At 37.5% G+C, this 6,184-nt stretch overlaps 1 pseudogene; it reads right to left on the bottom strand.

Moving 5' to 3' along the window:
• On the bottom strand, nucleotides 1–1,792 carry LOC113277821 (annotated as a pseudogene).
• Nucleotides 1,793–6,184: the final 4,392 nt, after the last annotated feature.

Genomic DNA, 6,184 nt, shown 5'->3' with positions numbered 1-6,184 from the left:
GTACAAAGAAAAGACAAGAAAAAAGAACCATAACATTATTAACCTAATGTCTAACAGTTGAGACGACTCAGCATCTCAATTCAACACTCCAAAACAAATACCTTAGACTTAAAGCTTGTCCTCAAAATGAGAGGAGGGGTCACATCTGAGCCTTCAAACTCTTCCTCTTCCTGATGTCAGTCGTAAGATGTGCAGCTTGAGTGCCAGGCTGCAGAAGATCAGTCATCATCGTATCCCAGTGATCAAACACAGACTGGGGGCAAGCTTCATCTGATGTGGCAGACTAAGCTGGGCAGAGAAACCAAATGACTCAATGACGAGTAGATATACTTTCATGTTATAGAGAGGAGTTCCTGGCCTCTGCATTTCCACAAAGACGTGACCACGCCGTAAATACCACCAAGAGCGTACATCGGAGCTTGGATATCGACTAGGAATAACCTGTCCACCACCTCGGTGAATGGCATCAGAATGAAGAACCAAGTCACATACTTCAAAGCATATGCCTATCATGTTCTCTTCTGCCAGTACACCTTCCTTTGATGCCCACTGAGACCCTGCAACAACTGACTCCTTGATTTCATTAAGATACTGAACTCCCTCACACATATCCACAACCATGTTTGGACCAGTAGTATCAGGACCAAAACACTAGATATTTTTTGCAAGATCCTCTCCCTATCCAAACTCTTCAGATAAGATCTTTGAACGAACTTTAGGATCATCTCTTGGACCAACCATGTTTGGACCAGTAGTATCAGGACCATCATCAATGGCACCCTCAAAAGGGCATGCCTCCAAGTACCAACGGTTGTGCTTGTTTGGGGACTGGCTCATCACAGTTCGCAAAGACTTTTCTATCACAGTTTCACAGAATGACACCACAGGGTAAGACTTCACAATATCGCACCACCCATGAAACCGTCGTGCAAGTCCTTTAAACAGATCTCTAGATGTGGGTTCTCCAGCACCTGCAATAATGTGCTCGCCCAACTCCTTAATCATACAAACCACCATAGGATCAGATTTGGACAGACGCGTAAGCTCTTCAACCAGCTTGGACACGGCAGTCAAGAGGCAACCCGAACAACAGGGGAGACAGAAAACTTCATGGCTCTGATAGGATGCGCATCAACTTCCTTTTTTTTTTTTTGTGAGGGTTGCATTCTTGGTAATAATCCAATCCAGCCAGGGAAACTGTGTTACCACAAGGTACATCCTCAACAGACTCCTGTTTCCTTCCCATCCAGATAACAGTTCTCTGGACACTCTTGCTGTACAAGTCTTTCTCTGGACACTCCCATGATTCTGACCTTAGCACCTGTTGCAACCTCTCCCGCAAAGACATGTCCAAAGGCAAAGAATCTACCCTTGTCGAATGCAGGGAATCATCTTAGACACGCAGAGCGTAAGAATGCCTTCGGGATCACAGTTTCCGATGGGTTTGGCATACTGATCATCAAGAGGACCCACGTACAGGTTCTTGACACTGTACCTCTGATCTGTGGAAGGAGAACAGAGATGAAAGATCATCCAAGTAGGGAAGTAGCTGCAGGTACCCAAGTCAGCATCGCACGCTTCATCAAAGGCTTCCCAATCAAATCCTTCTCGTCATTCTTCACTGTAACACCAAGCTTTTGCAGCATAGGCCATAACTTGCCCGTTTGAGCATTATGCAAGTGGCAATGATCTGCTTGATGGGTCAAAGAAGTTCTCACCCCAAATCCTCTCCATCATCTAACTGACATCAACACCAATCTTAGAAGCATACATGTTTGCAAAATTGGTTAGACTGAAACCCCCAACTTGGACGTAACCCAGGAATAGGTCTTCCTTCCATTTTATAAAGAATTCTGTTTCATTCAATCTGGTTCAGAGTCTAACGAGTGGCTCAAATCAGATGCTTGTGCAGACATCGCTTGGTGCCACAGAACCATCTCAATGTAATCACTGTCTTCCTCTTCGATATCTTCCTGAGAATTAAGATTCAAAAAGGTTTTTTAATTTAGTCCATAGTAACAATACAGCGGTTGTATATAGTTTGTTCAAATGTTTATTGGTGACCAGCATATCCTATTCAAAGTCATATGCCCACAGCAGTGCCAGAAGGTCTCACAAATACAAGAAGTTGGAAGATTTTCCTCTATTAAATACCACCATGAATGAATGTAATCTTCCCCCAAAAACATTCTTAAATCTCATTCTGAAATACCTAAATACACCGTAATTTGTTCTCAATCAATCAAATGTTCTTTAAAATCTAAAATCAGCAAAAAAAAACAACATGTTTTATTACAGTGCAGTCTTATATAAATAAAACCCATTTTCGAAAACCTCTACAAAACCCTAAATTACAATCAATTCTGGAATAAATCCATACGAATATAAATACCTAAATCAAGGCTCAAAAACAGAATGAGAAAAAGATCAAACCATTCTTGAAGAAATTGTAAAGAGATATTGTTAAATAAGTTTGAACATCAGATACAAATGAAGCTCCAGGTATACCCCTTCTTTCGGATATACCTCTAACGATGATGACGATGAAGACGAAGGCACGAAGCCATTGTAGAAGAGAAAGAAACAGTAGGAACTTGTTTGTTTGCAGCTGACTCGGCGTCTGAATCTGAGCCAATCCCTGACTCGGACCGAGTCAGCAGTCAGACCGTTTGTTTTCCATTTTGAGTCAGATCTGACTCGACCTATGACTCAGACATAACCCCTGACTCGGACTCATTTGAGTCAGGTAACAAAATACCCCTGACTCATGGGACCAAACCACTGATTCACTTATTTCCGAGTCAGATGAGTCAGATCTGACTCAAAACAAACATATCGACTCAGATCCAGATGAGTCAGGTGATTTCACTCAGATCCAGACGACTCAGATGAGTCAGGAGTAAACAAACATGGTGTAGGTCCGAAGACTCCGAATTAGAGCGTATATGTGGGCATAATGGGGCCCAATTCTCTTGGTTGCTCCTGTGTGCTGAAAGTTCTTCTTTTGTCTTTGACAAGAACCGTTTTTTTTTTCTTTTTTTGGCACTACTCCATTTTTGAGGGACTACTATTTCTTTTTTGGGTGGATATTTGAAGTAAATTTGGGTCACTACTTATTCATATATTTATTTTAGTACCGAAATTATCCTTTTTAATTAAGCTAATATAGTGATTAGTGAATTAATTAATGATTAGTGAGATTAAATTAATAATTTGATTTTTTTCAAAAGAAGAAGAATGAAGATGAGGGTTTTGGAAGAAAAAAAGTTAGATCTTTTTATTTAAGAGACACAACAAGAGCATGATGTTTTACATACTCACGAATACCTCAAATTTAGTTAATAGTGCTTGAATTGGCCAAAACATTCCTAGAAATGAACAATTTACAAATTGATTTCGATTTGGCTTAAAAAGTTCGGTTACGACATCTGAAGAACAGGTAGCCGAACTCATCTGCAAATATAGTTCGGCTAATGTTTCTGAATACACAGGCAGCCGAACTCAGCTTTAATGGAGTTTTTTCTTTCAGGGAAAAGTCCGGTTAAGAGAAGAAAATTGGGAAGTAACCGAACTAGGAGTTCGGCTAGGAAAAAAAATTGCGACGTAACCGAACTCAATATATATGTTTTTCAGAGAAAAGTTCGGTTAGAGAAAAAACTGCTGCGTGACCGAACTTTTTGCGACGTAACCGAACTAAAAGTTGGCTAGGACATTTTTTTTTGCGACGTAACCGAACTTTTCTCTGGAAAAAAAAACCTCCATTAAAGTTGAGTTCGGCTAGTTCGGCAAAGTTTTTCACATAATTCTTGGTCGGACTTCTCTCTGCAACTTCCATTTTCAACTCATTTTGATGATTACTTCTCGTTTTTTCAACCAAAAATGAATGACAAGTAATGAGTTTGTGAGAATATCTTTGTTAATGATTTAAATTAAGATATATATAGAGAGGTGGTGGTGGTTGGTGATGGTGGTAGTCAGGGGTGGTAGGTGATGGTCGGTGGTGGTGGGCGGCGGTGATGGGAGGAGGTGGTGGCATATATATATATACATACATATATTTATTAGGTTTGTTTTAAATTAAATTAGGTTAAGGGTAGGTTAGTCATTTCCAAACTTTAGGACACTCCTTATAATTATAGGGTGGTATTCTTATCAAATAGTAGTCCCCCTCCAAAATGGAGTAGTGCCCAAAAAACGGTCCTTTGACAAATGGTTGCGCTACATGAAAACATGGTCTGCGCTTAAATCCACCGACTCTTTACCCTTGAATTGTTAAGGAATGTCTCATCTGAAAAGCTAAATGCCGATCTTACCCTTGAATAGTCGAATTCATATTACATTTATACTTTTTACCCTGGAAATAGGTACATTAGCTTTGAATAACATTTAAAACATTCCCAACAACTCGAAACTTTCCATTGTCCAGAGTTTTTTTTTTTTTTTAGCTTTTCTTCCAATTCGAAGAAGTTTGTCGATCGAAAATAACCCAAACCATGCAAAAAATGAACCATATTGATAATCGAAGTACTATTTCATTCTGGTTTTATAGCAGGTTGGAAAAAGGTTGGGAGAAACACCTTTTTTGGTGAGTAGATAAAGGGAAAAGGAATAAATGACACCAATACGAAATCCCGGGTGATTTTGTAAAATTTATTTAGAATTTGGTTAACTTTGATGGATAGTTGTAGGTTGTTCGTCCATTTACTAAACAACATTATCGAACATGAAACTCGTCTATTTTCTAAAAATTATTTCAATGCTTAATTTATCCACTTAAGTTGATATTATGACCAACCCCTTTAATTTGACTGATCAAGAAAGGTAAAACAAACATCAGGAATACTTAGAAAGAGCTGATTGTTAGAGATGCCTTCACTTTGTATTCTTCCAATCTTTGTGATTCCCATTTTATTCTTAACTCAAATGAAAATATGCCCATTTTAGTTCTTTCAAAACAGAACATCATATCACAACCAAAGTGTCTTTATGGTTGTGTCAAAACCTGAATGAGTCAATTCCCAACATTACATTGTCAATTATCCAAGTATTAGTAATTTAAAGTTAACTCGACTAATTGACTCATTATTTTCTCTAAAATGTGATTCCTTTCACATTCATTGGAGGTAATTTGTAGATGCATTCCCATTATCACGGTTAGTTTTCGTTCAATAACCGTTTGCACAGACTTCGTAGAAACTTAAAAAAAGTGTGACTAGCTCTATGTTCTTACAGAGGTCATGTAACTTTTAATCTTTATACTAATTAGGCAACAAAGATTGAGCATTTCCTCGCTTGGCTATTATCTGTAATGATCCAATCATCGCATGGTATTACATAAGGAAACAATTCAACAAGCAGTTTAATATATTTCCTTAAGAGTTTTGTGTAATAAGTGGTGTGGGCTAATTACGTAACAAAAGAAAATTTATCTCATTTACTTTAAAGTGTTGCAGTTCATGAGGATGATGTACTTTTCATCATAATGTATGAATGATCCTTTTATCTCAAGTGCTCCAGAGTATTTCAGTCTCATGGAAATGATATACTTTTCATTTCATAAATACAAACTATGAATTTAGTTCTTCGCATAAAAAAAGTTCTTTATTTTAACTTAAAAAAAATGTTTACTAAACTACCATACAATCAATAGTCCAGGACTAAATCATACAAAATTCAGTTGAATAAAGATAATTATTAAAAGCTTATCAAAATGTAAGTATATTAATTGGGCAAGTTTCTTATTGCCACTGAAGTTGACTAGCGGGGGTATGACCTTATTTTAACATATAGTGAGTTTGTTGTCATTTAAACTCTCTATATATATCGTAGTTGGGTGCTACTATATGATACCTGCATTCCATCACTTGTACCATACTCAGTAAATGTTTATACCAAGCGTCCAACTCTAATTCCAATGAGTCAGAATTACGTATATGTCTCATGCTCAGTAAATACATTTACTTTGTATTGTTACTACTTGAGCCAATATTACAAGTGTTTTAAATTCCAATGAACATTCAAATTTTCGGGGGGGAAATTTCATGAAAGTTTCAAAAACCTTCTTCAGAGCATTCCATCGTCTGAAATCAATATGTCGCCTTAAATGTAGAAGTTATTCCTTTATCTTTTGAACAATGCATCATCATTGGTTGAAGATTTCATGATGGAAGTAAATGCCTTGTAA

The sequence above is a fragment of the Papaver somniferum genome, chromosome 5 (genome assembly GCF_003573695.1).
Source record: "Papaver somniferum cultivar HN1 chromosome 5, ASM357369v1, whole genome shotgun sequence".
NCBI classification, from domain to species: domain Eukaryota; kingdom Viridiplantae; phylum Streptophyta; class Magnoliopsida; order Ranunculales; family Papaveraceae; genus Papaver; species Papaver somniferum.
The sequence above is the reverse complement of the archived record's forward strand: the minus strand, read 5'-3'. Positions and strand labels throughout refer to the sequence as shown.